This window comes from Otolemur garnettii, unplaced genomic scaffold (assembly GCF_000181295.1).
Source record: "Otolemur garnettii isolate 467f Iridium unplaced genomic scaffold, OtoGar3 scaffold00003, whole genome shotgun sequence".
Lineage (NCBI taxonomy): Eukaryota > Metazoa > Chordata > Mammalia > Primates > Galagidae > Otolemur > Otolemur garnettii.
Genome location: NW_003852398.1, coordinates 28,515,954 through 28,532,852, shown reverse-complemented (window position 1 = coordinate 28,532,852; position 16,899 = coordinate 28,515,954). Strand labels below are relative to the sequence as shown.

General features: G+C 36.8%; 1 protein-coding gene across 3 annotated transcripts in view; it reads right to left on the bottom strand.

Annotated features, from left to right (window-relative positions):
• Positions 1-10,269, bottom strand: part of JAKMIP2 (janus kinase and microtubule interacting protein 2) — a 163,832-nt gene extending 153,563 nt beyond the window's left edge. The window contains exon 1 of one of the 3 annotated variants that reach the window (XM_012807398.1): positions 9,956-10,269. The gene's annotated coding sequence lies outside the window, so the exon portion shown is untranslated. The remainder of the gene's footprint in view (positions 1-9,955) is intronic. The other 2 variants (XM_003782063.2, XM_012807395.1) reach the window with 2 other exon arrangements.
• Positions 10,270-16,899: the final 6,630 nt, after the last annotated feature.

Below are 16,899 nucleotides of genomic sequence, written 5' to 3'. Positions count from 1 at the left end.
ATGGTGCCAGTCTTACTTGTTTTCTGAGAAGAGGCAGATGTTCTGATATCTCTTGAACTGTCAAAAATGATCAAATTTTGGATAACAGTGTGTTTTAAAAAATACTGTGCTGGGAGCATAATTGCTTGTTATTAACATTTTATGCATTTACAAACATTTCCTTGAGCTGGATCTTACTTCAATCTGAACTCTAAAATGAGTGGCTCTGGGTGAGACATTTAACCTACTGAAGCTTCACTTTTCTCTTGTGAAATGAGAAGAAAAATGCGTATTTCACCAGGCTAGGGTAAGACTGTAAAAATAGATGTGGATAAAAGCACTCAGTATTATGGATACACAATAGGTACTCAAGGAATTTAGCTGTTTTTCTCTTTTTCCGGATAACTTAGAAAAAGAAAGGTAGCTCTTTGGTTTTATTCTTTTCATACTTGTTACATTTAGAACATATTATATTTTCCCTGTTATTAAGAAGGGAAGGGCAGAGCTATCCCATTAATTGGAATAACTTATTCTATTTGAATTAAAAACATTCACGCATTGAAGATAAAATGCACACTATCTGGGTGAGAGGCAGGCATATAACGTTGACTCAAACTGTACAAAAACAATGCATGTAACCCCAGACCTTTGTACCCCTGTAATATTTCAAAATTTAAAAAGAAAGAAAGAAAATTCTAAACTATGGATCTCCCCATTCTTCTGAAGAGTGAAGAAGAGTCAGCAGCAAGTCTGAACACATTTTCAGACTGACCCAGAGGAGAGTGCTTCTTTGCCAAAAGTCTGTGTCCCGAACCAAATGCTTCCCTGGGATTTCATCAGATAGTCTATGTCACAAAGATCCTTTCATTAGCCAAGCAGCATTTGAGCACATCAAGAACATGGTGGTGATGGCACTATGTGAACTGAGAACTGATCGATTCTGCTTAGATTACAGTTGACTACACAACCAAAGATCAATGCTTCATAGCAAGGGGATTAGACAAAATAAATTTAGACAGTTAATATTTTCAAACTATGCAAATGTTAATGAAAGTTCAGCAAGGAAATGGCCAGTGGCTGACTAGAAATACTAATCTTGTCTCTTTACTATCTTCTAGGGGCCTTGGTTAGATCACTTACGCTTCAAAAGCCATAGATAGAGAAAAAGGATAAAAATATAAAATCATATACCACAAAAATATAAAATCATATACCGTTGGCTGGTTATCTGGGCTTTGTTGCCCAGATAAGAGTATTAACACAAATCTAGCGTGTTTAAGCTTACTTTTATTTGGACACTGAGCTCTTTTAAACTCAGAGAGGATAAAATCTTGAAGGTCACACAGTGATGCAAGAATCAATTTCCCTCGTTACAGGCTGCTGTTTTCCTTTCTCTTGTTTCAGAGTGTAGCATTGCACCCTGTGGATCAAAAATGTGGACAATCGACCTAAGAAAAGAGCAAGATAGGTAAAATATCCTTTCTACGTAAAATTAATTGGGAGAAGGCATTTTTTGTTACTTAATTTTTTTAAAGCTGAGACTTTGTTTTAATGATTACTAATGTTTTAGGCGTCTGGCTCAAAAACTACAAATTCTAAATTTATAGGAGTTAGTATCTAAACTAACGGAAGTGTTTTAAAAAATAACAGGAGGTCAAAATTCAAAAGTTTTCGGCAAGACAGTAACAAAATTGTATAGTCTCTAAAATACAAAATTCATTTGATGGTTAATTAACTAACACTTGTTACTCCGTAAGAGACGCAGGAGACAAAGACTGAGCCAGTAAAGTTGGAATAGTTCCTTCCTTTGGGTAGGTGACTAGAGCTGAACAGATTATGAAGAAATCTCTATAATTCCAGAGTATTGATTTTCATAATCTGAGCTACCTTGGAAATTCATAAGAAAGCAAATTTAAGGTCTATAACATCTTTGAAACACCCAAAGCATCCTCTCTATGTTGTCAGGGTCAATCAGCAGAATCAGCATCTTTTGAATTCCCAGCATGAATTTTTTAAATATAAATTATCTAAATTGTTTATCATTATAGAAATAATAAATTTTTGATTGTTCTTTGTTTAATAATTTATTAATATGACAGAATAGCTTAGATTTTACTGAAATAATAGTTATTTAAAATATTCTTTGTAATTGTCTTCACCAGTATTCTTGCATTCTAAAAATGTAACAATTTTGTTTTGGAAATGATGCTCAGGTTACATATGCTTGACTGTGAGTAGATTAAGGGCCTTAAATACAGTCAGTGATGAGTACAGAATAAGAGTTCAGCTTAGTTTTAGAAGTTACCTCTCTCTATGAAATGCTGCACATGGAAGGGCCAGATAAGAAATGTGAGTGAGAAACATTTGCCTGGTTTACATTTTTACTGTGGTTATACTGGGAAGCATTTTCCTGGGGAACATTTCCAGTTTAGAACAGAAGGAATGATGAAAATATCACCCTCTTTTCTTAAGCACAAGCTTCCAGGCTTTTTTTGGGTCATAATCTTAGCAAAATCTCCTTCTTGAAAATAATACAAATGAGTTGTTTTCTGACAAGATATTGTTGGCAAAACTTCATCAGTTTTGGTTTTTCACTTATATTTTAACTGCGTTGCACTCCAGAGTGTCAAGAATTAGAGTCAAGGCCACGGTCTGATTTCTATTCTGAACAAAGAAAAGACAACAAAGACCTTTTCCCCATATTTAAGTTTCGGCAGGTTGAACACCGGTAGAGATGATGGCTATCTCCATTCCTATGAAGATGTTTGAAGGTGTGCCTCTGTGTCTGCCAAGTATATTCCTCTCTCACAAGTCACTCTTTTTGTGCTTGATTTCAAACTTTCATGGAAGCAGGATGCTGTCTTAATTTATCTTTGCAGTAACACACATTTCTGTTTTGACTTAATTTTGGATATTGGTATGAAAGAATGATTTGTTTCTGATTAGTGAATTTGGTAGAGTGGGTTTCTGGAATAGCAAAATAGCTGTGAGTATGTTTATCATGCAATTTGATGCAAATAATAATTAACTTACTAGCTTATTTTTTAATTTCAGATTAATATAAGGATACAATTAAGTTACAGTGTTTGCATTTGTTAGGAAAAGTCCCTGTTGTAGTTGTGTCTCGCACCCAGAAGTGTGCCCTATACCCTTACATTGTGCCCATTAGGTGGGAGCACACCAGTCCCCTTCCTCCTTCCTTCTGCTCCCTTCCTTCTCCTCCTTTCCCCCAACTTGAATTGAATTGAGATTTTCTCTTGTGTGAGCATGTATTAGTTAGTATTGAGTACACTGGATACTTGCTTTTCCATTCTTGTGATACTTTACTAAGAAGAATGTATTTCACAGTGGCACAAAGGTATTAACCTGGACTTACTAACTTATTTTAGTACATTGCAGTGAATTTAAAGGTATCTCCTTTATGCAAAGATGTTACCATTTCTGGCTTGGAATTCAGTTTCAAAAGGAATGAAAAGAGCCACACAAGCATTCATAAACTTATGTTATAGTTTATAGTAAACAGTCTTTAATGATGGATTGTTAACTGTTATGATTTGTTACCTTTAACAATTTGGTTTTCCTCTATCGAAATCTTAACTACAGCTTGATACAATCAGACACATGAAAGCAAACCATTTTGTTTCTACACCCAAATTGGGTGGTGCCTGTGGTTCAGTGAGTAGAGCGCTGGCCCCATAGACTGAGGGTGGCGGGTTCAAACCTGGCCCTAGCCAAACTACAACAAAAAAAGAGTCAAGCATTGTGGCAAGTGCCTCTAGTCCCAGTTACTCAGGAGGCTGAGGAAGGAGAATCGCCTAAGCCCAGGAGTTAGAGGTTGCTGTGAGCCATGGCACTCTACCAAGGGCAATTAAGTGAGACTCTGTCTCTAAAAAAAAGAAAAAAAGTATAAGAATTACATCTATGGAATGACCGGAATCTCTTCTACAACTTCAGGTCAGAGGCCTTTCAGGGGACCTTCATTCATTCATTCAGTCAGTCAGTCAGTCAACCAGTCTTTATTGAGCACATATGTTGTGCCAACCCATCTGTCTGCCCTCATAGAGCTCACATGCTATTAAAGGGTATAGGAAAAAAATTAAGAAAGCAAATAAATAGCTCTATAATTACAACTTTTGAGTAAGTGTTCTGAAGTATTTTCTACATAGGGTGCAGAGAGTAACAGGGGAGATATACCTCTGAATCCTCTCCAAGGAGTTATAAAGTTCGGACTTAAAATATAGAAAGAATCCAATTATTCAACTATTCGTATTTTAAAGGGGGGGAAGAATCCAGTGACTGGGCTTTCATTTGAAAACTACTATGCTATATATACATATTTAATGAAAATAGTGAAAACAAACTAAAAAAAAAAGGCATCTTGGTTTATTCTGAGAAGTCACGTGACAGCTAATGTAGGTTATCAAAATATTTTTCCATGAAGAATTTGAGTTAGTCACAGAGGTTAAAACTATAGGATGTACCACTACCATACTGGGGAAAAAATAGCAAGAAACATCTCTGTTTTTGTTTTTGGTTTTTAACTGCTGCTGATGCATGCACCTGGTGAAATTCCCAGTAATTCAAACATGGATTCACCAATTTGGGTTCATAGCTCATTCATTATCAGCAGAGAGTAGATGACCAATGTTGATTTAATATCCATTGTGAAATGCAGTGGTAAAGGTTAAGGTAGCTGAGTTCATATTTTCTGAAAAGTATTACCTGACTCATCTGACTCATAATGGCTGTAAATCAAGCAGGATTTACCTGTATCAGAGAAATACTTAACAGAAAATTGTAACGACTTCTAAGTAAGAAAAAAAAGCTGGAATCATCAAGAAAAATGTACACAGAGATTAAAAATTCAGTGAAGGCATAGTTATTGATTTGGAAAGATGGTCACCATACATAAAGTAAAAAAAAATACAAAGTAATGCGTAGAGTATAGTCCACTTAAGACCTCACATGTCTGCATGCATTTCTATATGCAGAAAAAAGTCTAACAGGAAATATTCCAAAATATTGACAGTAATGATTTCCTGATGGTAAACTTGTGGGTGGTTTTCATCTTCCTTTTAAATATCTCTATATTATCTTTAATTTCTCCGCTATGAGGATGTATTTTTTAAATGTGAAAAAAATCCTTAAGAGACAAAATGTAATTGTAGTAGAGAACATAGTGATTTAAAACAGAATGTCATCAGTGTGATAGATCTCACTTTTATTGCGAGCTAATTAATTATAAAGGACATTTTTTCCTATGGAATGCTAGTTCAGATGGTGTGATTTGCTATTTGGCCAGGGCTGAATCACCAAATAAACAAAGTGTGTGCTTAGGTCATCCATAAAGACAGGAAGACACCAAAACATTAGAATATTTGGAATACAATTGTTTGATTTTTGTGATTTCAGAGAAGTGTGGAAGCATTTGTTCAGAGAAAATATTAGAAAGATGTTGAACTGATGTACGCTTACTTTGTGACTTAATATTTTTATTTTTAAGAAAGTATAGGTAGCAAGACTCTTCAGGCATATGGGTAAGAGATGGCATAACTTTTTTCAAGCTATAGACCTAGAGAAATCTTAATTTAGTCCTAAGTACAGAAAATTTCTACATCACTAAAAACAAAACAATACTTCATCATGAAGTGCCCATTTGTCCAACAAAGTTATGACTTTCACCCAAACGAATGTTTCTATGCTTTTCTGAAATATCAAGAAGTGCAGATTTTCTCCTATTTTTTTTTTATGTGAGCCTTCTTTATTTCTAGCTGATGGCCTAAGCAGACAGTCTATTTAGTAACTCAATATGGCCAAAAGTAAATCTGAAATAGTAAAAAAAAATCCAAATAAATATGAGTTAGCCACACAATGCAGACTTACTATATTTGATATTCTAAAACTCAAATCAGCAAGGTAATTTCTTACCTTTCCTAATATGGGAGATTTAGGCTCACAAGACTTGGTATCCGGCCCATTAGACCATTTACCAAACACAAATCCAGACAAGCCTAACCTCTCTGAATCTGTTCCATTTATTTAAAATAATTATGATAATAACATATTTACTGATATGATAAAATTGCTAATAATATAAAATGAAGAAATTTAGAATGGAAAATGTCTTTGAGAACCATAATATAAAAGATTGTATTAAGGTAAGGCGTAACATGGTATTAATTACAGCTACATTGTTTTCACCGTTAACTATTTCATGTGTGTATATTTTATATCCTCCAAAGAAATTCTCTGGTGCTGTCCTGTGCAAATTATTGCAGTCTATAAGAGATCCATAAATAATTATTAGTAAACTGATTAATTCATCCTGTATGAAAGCACATTTTCTCTTGATAGAATAATAGTGGGAGAAGTAAACAGAGAGAATTGTAACTGACCTTTCAGAATAACACCAAGTATAAACCTACCTTAGTTATTTCAGAAATAGCCAATCATTGAGTTATTTATGTTCACACTACCATGATAAACTTGCTTTTCTTTTAGACTTCAATCAGGAGGAACAAAACATTAACATTTTATGAACTGATGGGAAATGCAAAAAACAGTTTTATTCTCTAAAACCTGCCTAAGTCATCCTGAAGGAGACTTACGGCAAGTACCTCAAAATCAAAATATGTTCTGAGGTCACCTGAAGAAGAAAGAAACATCTTATCATAAAGCAAGAATTTAAACAATGTATATTTTAATTGAAACAAGTTTTACTAAAGGCTTACTTACTAGTCAAAACATTTAACTTTAATATTCTAACAAGAAGGGCATTTTCAAGATAGCCCTTGAGTAAAAGGTAACCAATAAAATTAGTTTGTTAAATAGCCGATTTAAACACTAACATATATGTCTTTCCTGTTATTTATTTTTTCTGACATCATCCTGATGGCTCTTGAATTATTTTGTATCTAGATTCCACTAAATGACACATTACTTTTGTCAAAATTAACTATACTACAGGGAATAATTTTAAAACAGTTATTTGACTCACACTCCATAAAGTTACAGAGAAAGAAGAGCTCTTATGAATTGGTCAATGTTTAGTCCCCAGAATTCTGGCAGGATTGCATATAAATTTCTACAGGAAGGTGACTGATGGGTTTCTTTAAAAATAGTAGACATTTTAAATATTCTACACTATAGAAGATATTTATAAATCCAATCAAGGTATTTTTAAGTATCTTCTATAATGTAGAAGCCCATTACAAATTAGAGACTTACTATTATAGGCTTATCCTAAAAAACTGACACACACTCTTAAAAAAATGATGGGTGCTAGAAAATGCCAGAGAAGTTTCTTCAGAGAAGACATCTAGTCCATTCCAGACAAATGCATGTTTAGGTCATACTTGGGGGGGGGGCAGGGGGTTGAGGAGACAAGAGTGTATTTACTGCTTTGTCTGATGCTCCAGTTGACTACTGAGCCTGCTCTGAGGAACGTCTATATTTTTGTATTTCTAATCTTAATTCTTCCTAATGAAGTTTAAGCCCATTGATCATATTTTAAAGTTTCAGAAATAGTAATAAGTAATGCCCTATGTAAAACTCTCAGCTTATCTGAAACAAAAGATTGTCATCTCTCAGTTTTCTCCAAATGAAGAAATTCCAGTTTTTCCTATTTTTCCTTACAGAGTTCAACTTAAGAGTCCTTTAAACATATTTCCCTTTTTTTTGGTGGCCACTTAGCAAAAGCTATATAGTCATCTTAAGTTGTAGGGCCAAAAATGAGAACTGTACTTCCTCACATCTGGCCATCTAGCTGAGACAGACTGCGTACAGGAAGTTCGAAGCCCATGGCCTACGGAGGTTGGCTTTGTTTAAACTGTGCCAACTTTGCCTATAAAATCGCAATCAAATGAAAACAACAACAGAAAATAAAAAATGAAGTTCCAAGATACCTGTTTCATTGCCTGAAACAAAGTAAATACTACATATCTTAACTTTTTAAAGTTTACTGTAGATATATCTAAAAGTTTAATATTTGGAAGTGGAGAGTTATCAATTAAAAGATGACTCAGTGTGTTACAATATTTTAACATGATACACAAACTCAGGACTTTTTCCTTGCCCTACTTTATGAAGCTATTATAATTTTTAAGCCCACGATAACATGAGTTTACAGAGTTATGAATCTATATCTTGCCTGCCATGCTGTGAGCACATTAAGTCACTACAGAGCCTTCTGATGTATAAACCAACTAAGCAATTATTCTCAGACAAATTAACTACAAACCTGATCCAAATACCTGTAAAAATTGTAAATGAAGGGGGAGTATGTAATAGAAAATGCAAGGTTAAGGCCAAAAAAAAATTAAAGACCCGCAGTATTTACATCATAAAAAATATTTGCATTGACGAGGATATTGTTAGAGAAAAGATTGACAGACAGAAACAGTCCATATGGTGAATGCAATGTTTTTAAAACACTTTTACCTGCAAGGATTTTTCTGGCTTTTATTCAATAAAATCCATTACCCTGGGTGGTAATGGAACTGTGCGCCCTACTCATCTCAAGCGTCTTTAGTCTCCTGAGCTGCCTTAAAGCCTTGATATAATAAAAGGTCAAGCAGCTCCCAGTAAGCATTTGTAAACTACAATAGCCCCCCATTTCAGCTGTAAGCCACACATTCTCCTGCTAAGCTTTGCTCACCCTCTTTTTTCATTTCATTGTATAAGCAGACTAATTTGGAAATGGCTAGGCTAAGGTACTTGGAAACACCTAAATTTTCAAAACAATCACCCTTTCGTACTTAATCACTTAGAAGCAGACCCAACATACAACATTTGACAGAACTGTAAAATGGTGCCTGGACACTAAAGGAATGAACAGCAGATACCAGCACTACTAAATATAATGAATTCATTTCACCTTCCAGCTCAGCCGTGCTTCCCGGGACAACAAGGCACAAACATGAAAAGGCTGGGGTGGGATTTCAAGAAAACTGATTTGTTTCAACATTCATTTGGCAAGATGTTGGACACCAAATAATACCACCAGCCACCTCCCTTTCTCATCGTTGTAAATTCAGGGCCCTCAGTGATCATTCCCCACAAACCCAGTTACAAATAAAGAGAAAAGGCAGGCTCTGAATTCGCACTGAGTTCTATGACACAGATCAAATGACAGGCATCTGTCCTAATAGGTCACAATGAAACTAAGAGACAATAACAAGAATGAATCTCACATTAATCCAAATGAAGCCAATGAGTAATATTAATAATGCAACCAGAAGCATAGTTTCAGAAATATGCAATTACTTCCAAGCATGCAAGGACATTTATAACCCATGCAAATGACTGCACAGCACACTCTACATATTAATATGCTTCCTAAATGTAATATAAATGTTAAAAATCATATATATGAAATGCATATTCATACGGACTACATGTGTACATTCACCATAAAATCCATGTACTAAAAATGAAACTCTGGACCCATCAAATGGTTTCTCAAGAGCACATTAGAATATAAAGTAGAATGCTAAATTCTCAGGCCACCTTTTCTTATCAATGAATATAATAAGCAAAACCACATTCTAATGAGTCCAAGTAGCTCAAGCGACACCAGATATGTTTTTCAAGAAGGCCCAGCCGTATACGTGAGAGCTGCAAATAAAACGACTCCTTTCAATAACATTCCCTTCTGTTGTTAGCTCTTTCCACCCCTTGATTCTGTTGCTAAGCTTGGGAGGAAAGGCACTGAGTGGCTCACTCTGCATTCTGAGCTCGTTTGAGATAAAATCAGAACACCATAAATAAATAAATAAATAAATAAAAATAGGCGGTTGCCTCCTCACTTCTCTCCTCCTGGCAACCTTCCTCTCCTCCAACCCCATCCCTGTCTCCACATTTCCTCTTTCTAGTCTGAGGGAATGGAGTCATTGTTCAAGTGCAGGCCTCGAATGTAAACACAAGTCGTTGAAAAACATGCTAAACCGAGAAGGTAGCTGCACTGTCCCCCACTCACCCTGTTGAGACCCTGAGAAGCTGTTGAAAGGAGAGAGAGATGCAAACTGAATCCATTTTCCTTGTGACCGAGTCGGATGCAGCCTCCGAACCCAACATCAGCAGCGGCTGCTGGGATTTTTTTCCTCCTCCCTCTCTGGTTGGCGACCCTGCGAATAGGATCCACCCTTCCAGCCTCACTAGAGTACCAGCAGCAGAGGCGGCAGCGGCGGAGGCAACAGCAGCAGCAGCATCACCACTTGGGCCTCCTCCCTCTCGGAGGATGGGGTGAGCTCGGAAGCAGCCAGGAACTTGCAGCAGACACCTCCTCTGGCTCCTCCTCTCCTTCCCCCACCCCCACGGCCCCACCCCTGCTGCGGTAGAGGCTGCCGGCCCGGCAGCTGCTGGTTGTCATGGCAATGGCCAATGGTAAGCGACCAGGCTAAGGGGGAGGGGAGATGGGCCAAGCCAGGCGCAGGGGCCGGAGGGGAGCGCGTTTGTGGTGCGGCCCCCTGAGATGCGTTTGGTTGCTCCAACGCTGGACTCAGGTTTTTTAAAAAATGGGCTGAGAGTGGATAGGCACCGTAGGAGAATAGTTAAATTTGATTGAAATCTAGATCGTTACATATGAAAGAGCTTAGCCATTTTCCTACATTTTCTATGGCTTTTCGATAAATGTATTAAATTTGCGATCAGAAAAAATAATAAAAAATGTGAAAGAAAATCATAGTAAAGCATTACTACTCCAAATGTGTCTGTGGTCCAGCCTCCTTTACGCGATGCCCTCGGAGGTTGTTAAAAGGTGCAGTGAGTGGTGGCTGTACTTCGTAATAAAACAAGAGTTTGATCTCTTTGCACCACTTTCTGCGTGTTCTCTGGTGAGTTACTTGGTTTCACTGTTTCTCTGGCTCCCCCCAGCCCAGAAGAAGACTTGGAGGTATTTCCCTGAGGAAAAGGAAGTTGGAATGGAGGACGTGCAAATTCCTCTGAATAACCACGGCTGTCAGTAGCACCAGTTGGTGGACAGTTCCAGACCTTTTCAGTGTCCAACTCCTGGTGTGTTCAATTTCCCGAAGGCAATTCCATGGCATGTTCATGGATGCGCTTTTGGAAATCTCAAGTCAGCTGGCTGTCAGGAGGCAGGAAAAAGGGAAGTGGAATCGGCATTGTGGATTCTAGGAAAGTTCGGTTTCTCACTATAAATTATAGATGACACTAGGATTTATCTCATGCAGTGGTTGTAAAGATTGAATGAGATAATACACTCAGAGCACTGGGCATGTAGTAAGTATACAATACATATTTAGTGTTATTTATTACTATTATGAGTGATACAGTAGTACATTGTAGCCATCTTGTAAACTAAGAGGTTAAGGAAACAACGTGGCAGTTTCAGGATCAAGGTAGAAAAAATAAAGGTGAGAAAACACTAAATATTTGATAGCTGTGATGATGGGGATGATGATAATGGTGGTGGTGGTGGGAAAGACTTGGGGGCCAGCAGAGATTGAATGTTCTCTAAAACTTGCTATTGATGGCACGGTAAATCTTAGAAGAATTCAATAAACTTCCTAAATTCTCACGACTAGTAAACAGCACAGCCGGAATTAAAACGGACTCTTTTCGCACTAATATTTGCTTTTCTAACCTCTACACTTTTCTGCCATTCCTCTGTGGAAGGCAGCAATCTTTATTCTGAACTCAGAGTTATTTATAGGTTCAAATGGGATTAATACAAGATTCAGAGTGAGACCATCTAGGATCCATTTCTTGTGCCAGTTATTTACTGTAAGTATAATTTGGGACACATTAATTAACGACCCTGATCCTGTGTCTATCTGTTAAGTGGAAAATAATCAGAGAACCCCACAAATTGTTGTATAATAAGAATTTAATGGGGTGATGCATGTGAAGCATTAGTACAATGTCTAGTACGTAGTGAGTGTTCAATAAATATTATCTATAATTATTTGTTGCTCACTTGATATTTAAAAAAATGAGAATATGGTTTCCTGCATGGCGTCACTCTTGATTCCAGGGACTTAAAGATAGCCCTGTCGTCTGGGAAAGAGTTGTAGCTAGCTCTCCTTGTTTCTTCCCACTAGAACATAAGCTCTGAGAGGGCAGGACTGAAGCTGGCTCTTAGTCTTATCCCAGGGAAAACCTGCATCTTGCTTTGTGCAATGAATGGTCCCTGTCTTCCACCAGCCCCAACAGTTGCCCACTGTCTGCACACACTTCCAAATCAGCATAATAGAGTGTAGTTGTGTGACAGAAAGGGATGAGTTGTGATCACCTTGCTTCTTTTTGCATTCTGCTCTCTCCACGGAGATGGCCTAATAAGTAAGCAGAGAAGGCAGCTGCAGGCTGTAGAAGCCCAGGTGCCCTGAAGTGACAGAATCTCCTCCACTGGCCTCGTGACAGCATTTCATTATAGGGCCAAGAGCTGACTTCTTGAGGTGAGTGATTATACTTTGTCCCTCTCCTCCCATCAACACAAACACAGAGTCACTGCTTAGGGGTCAACTGGGAGAGAAACAAGGTTGGTGTTTCCTATTTGAACAATTCCTAATTTAACCATTCTAACACTGGTTTCCCATTTTTTTGCCATAACTGTGTAGCACTGTTATCATTGTTCAATTATACTTTTCTTTAAATGTTTATTTGAATTATATTTAATTTACTTGATCTACCATGCATTCATTTTAAAATTAAATTCATCTCTGGCTTTAGAAGAAGAGTAAAAATTGGCATAGTAAAGAGAGTAGGTCCAAAGAAAAGAACCGAAAGCAAATTCTTATTGTGTTAGAAAAACAAACTTCAACTTTATTTATAATTTTTAACTAAAAAGAAAATATAAAATTTCACAGCTATTATAAGCTCCTCCCTAACTGTGCTCTATTTTTCTATATACTACATGTATACTACATAGTATAATGTAGTGTTATATACAGTATATTATAGTTTGATATAGTACACTGTATTATGATAATAATATTAATAATACGTCATATTATTTATTTGTACTTTTAAATATTTTGTTATTGTTTCTTCCCACTAGAACACAAACTCTGAGAGGGCAGGGATTTTTGTTTGTATGTGACCAGTGTCTGGAACATATTGGGTCCTCAGTAAGTATTTGTTGATGAATATGCTGGTGAATAAATAAAATAACAATGTTTTCTATTGAATTATGATCCTATAATTTATTATAATATTATTTGTTCATATACATACATACAGATGGTCCCTAGTTTATAGGTGAGGTAGGTTCCTGAGAACAAGTTGGGTGTTATTCTTACATAACTAGGATCCCTGATGAACAACACGTGTATGGTGATAATAATAACAATACTATAATAACTCATACATGGCAATATAATATAGTGTACTCTTTATGTTCTTTCTTAATTCCAATAAACAGAGCATAAAAACAAGCTCATACAAAAGTTTAGATCGAAAATAAGAGAAATTTCAAAGCAAAATGAAAGGTTAACACCCAACTGGTATTGCATCAATGTGTTGCTTACTGGAAGGAGCCTTTTAAAGGCAAGACAGTAAGCTGACATGAATTGGAAGATGATGATGGAGATGACCCTGGAAAGGATGGAGAGGGGACTGGAGCATCTGGATTGGAGTCTGTTGCTGCAGGAGGGGAGCTGACCACTAACGTCAGTTTCTTGGAAGTGGTATCTAGGGATGTTTGCACAACATTCTCTTTTTCATCATACATGGCCTTGAGGCCACTGATGTTCTCACAGACTGTGTGGTAAATGTTTGCAAACCTCTTGGTGTTAGGATTTTGCACTCAATCTTAGCATATCCTACTTCAATGAGATGAAAGTCCTCAGCTAATTCTTTTGTCATCAGCTTCCTTGGTTGTCTATCTAGGAGACCAGCCATAGGGTAAAGATGCCGCACCAAAGAACTGCTGACACCATGTGGGTTTGTTTACATGTGTGGCAGAAACTAGTTCCCAAATTATTGATTTAATTATTTCACTATAAGTTATCCTTATGGAGAGCCTTCAGAGCCTGTTTGTTAAATACAGAAAACCACAAGTCATGTCGTCCATAACCTGGGGACTGCCTGCATATTGTTGATATTTCTCATAATTAAATACTAAGATAATTATAGTAATTATCTTATTTAGCATGCATGAATATTAGCATCATATTTATTTGACACATATTTTAAAAATGCAAAGCTACTGAAGTAAAAATATTTGCCTGTGTTTATTCAAAGTCACCTACCATATCCTCAGTGGCATGGACAGTGTTCTTTGGGAAACACTGATTTCCTTCTAAGAGCTTCTTGTCCCTAATTGTGACCAAACTTTTTGCCTCTCCTGGGATGTTTCCAACTTTGACTTCTGAATTCTGTGAGATGTCTGAAAAAGCAGAGTGTGGGTCTTGGCTCTAAAAGCTGCATTAAAATTTCAGAAGATACCACAGCATAATGGGAGGAAGCTGCAAAGTGTGCACGCTGGAGACAGACTGCCTGGATTGAGTCCAGGCTTCTTTTGTTTTCTGAGTGACCTTGGGCCAGTTGCTTGGTTTTGCCCTGCCTCAGTTTCTTTATACATGTGTGTATGACATCAAAGCAGTACAAATATCATTAAATTGTTGTTTTGTGGAGTTCTTTATTTTTGCAACTAAAACAATATTACGATCCCACCGTTTTTGTGGGTTAGAAATTTGGGAGTGGCTTAGCTCAAAGCTTCTCGTCCAAGGTCTCCCCTGAGATTGTAGTGAAGCAATCAGCCAGGGTTGCAGTCTCATATGAAGGATTGACTTAGGTAGGAGATCTTCTTCCAAGCACTCTCCCAGAGTTGTTAGAAGTCTTTGATCCCAATGAATTGTTTTGAAGATCAAAGTTAATGTGTGCCAAATGTTAAGGGATACTTGGCATATAATGAATGATAAATAATAGCAATTGATATTGTTATGGACATAAGTTTTAATAACTACGGTTATGCATAGCTTAGTTTTCTGGATATTTTCAAAATACTCAGATCACTCAAGATTATTCACAAAACTTGCTGTTATGACTGCAGACCAGCAACCAGCAAACTATAAGGAATTCTGGAGGTGTTTATCTCAGAAATAGTCAACTGCCCTGATTTCCTCTAAAAAGGTGGCAAAAGGAAGGAGTTTAGAAGTGACTGCTATCTATCCCCATTAGTCTATATGAGATTAACATATTGTATATTTACAGAGAACATTAAATGTAAGAAGTAAGGACCTTCTTTAGTTTATTTTTTGTTTCAGCAGATTTGGGAGGTGCAAGCTGAATTCTATATACACACAGAATTCATACATATACAGAATACACATATATATGTATTGGACATATAATGGTAAAATCTGGACTTTTAGTGTACATATCAACCAGATAGTATACATTTACCAAATAGGTAATTTTTCATCACTCGTTCCTTCCACCTCCCCCTTTTGAGTCTCCAATGTCCATCATACCACTCTGTGTGGCCTTGTACAGCCATAGTTTAGCCCCCTTTTGTGAGAAGATGCAGCCTTTATTTTCCTGTTCCTGAGTTAATGTCATTGTCAGGATCTTCTTGAGTTGCTAAGGATAAGGATATAATTCTTACCTCACTGCAGATTCTTTACCAATAGAATCGGGAAACAAATTTATTAGGAGAACTCTCTCAGGAACTCTATGCTTCTGTGGCCAACTGCCTTATGGATGACTCCCTGAATAGCAGGTGGGTACTTGCTCACCCTGTTTCTTCTCTCAAACTTTCTTCATTTCCCTGCCTCTTCAACCTTTAAAATTTATCTTTCACTTCCTTCCAGGCATCTTTAATGATACCAGGGTAGGAATTAAAACTGAGTTCCCGAATTATTAATTTAATTATAGAAACTAGTTCCCAAATTGTTTATTTAATTGTAAATTATCCTTATGGAGAGCCTTGAGAGCCTGTTTTGTTAAGTACATAAAATTGTAGCCTGACACATCTTAATTACTACAACCATGATGGTGGATGACACATATTTTTAAATTTGTCTTTATCTCTTATTTTAGTGTAAGCCCTTTGAGATTAAGGATACTGTTCACTTATTCATGTATTGATCCATTAATCTAACAAATGTTTAGTGCTAGTTGCCACTATGTGCTGGTACCAGGTACCAGGGATGTAAATGTGAATCAGATTACAGGAGCCCCCCCCTCATGATGCTTAAAGCCTAAAAAGAAAAAGGAGTTGCATAATTACCTAAAATAAATTATGTTGAGCACTACAACAGAGAAATACAGGGAGCTCTGAGAGCAAAGGAAAGCTATTACCTAGTTTGGGAGCCCAGGGAAAGTATTAGTGTGTAGGGCATGTGAGGAGGAGTGGGAGCAGGTGGTTTTACAGAACCTGACATGTGAAGAGCACGGCATGTTACTCAATGTTCGTTTAAGCCTCATGCCTGTTATGTGTCGCCTACATGTTTGTGGAAAGAAACTGCCTTCTACCAACACACACAACTTCTTCCTTCTGTTTTTCTTCTGTTTATTTATTTAAGAAATCAGGGTTTGTCAATAGTTAAGGAGCTGAAGCTGTGTGGGATGTGAAGAGAGGCTAAGAGATTATTTCTTCCCACATTGAAAAAAGAGGTAGGATGCTAACAGTGACCATTGTTCTGTAACAGATTTATTAAGTAAGAGTTGCATGATAATACCCAAACCTTTGCTTTGAGGCTGCAATAAGAAACAATTTTTTCCTCTTAGGTCCTGGGCAGTTGTAAATTACCAACATGGCAGATAACACATGGGTTTAGGGTACCGGACAATCAGGGACATTGAAGAAATGAGAAAAGTTCTGTATTAATGACTTTTTCAAAATGTCGCAATCAGAAAATGTACAAGTAAGCCAGTTTAATTTTAGTATATGTGCCAATTTTATTTTAACTTTAGTTTGTATTTTTAGTTACTTGTGGTAAGCACCATACCTTTGGTGAC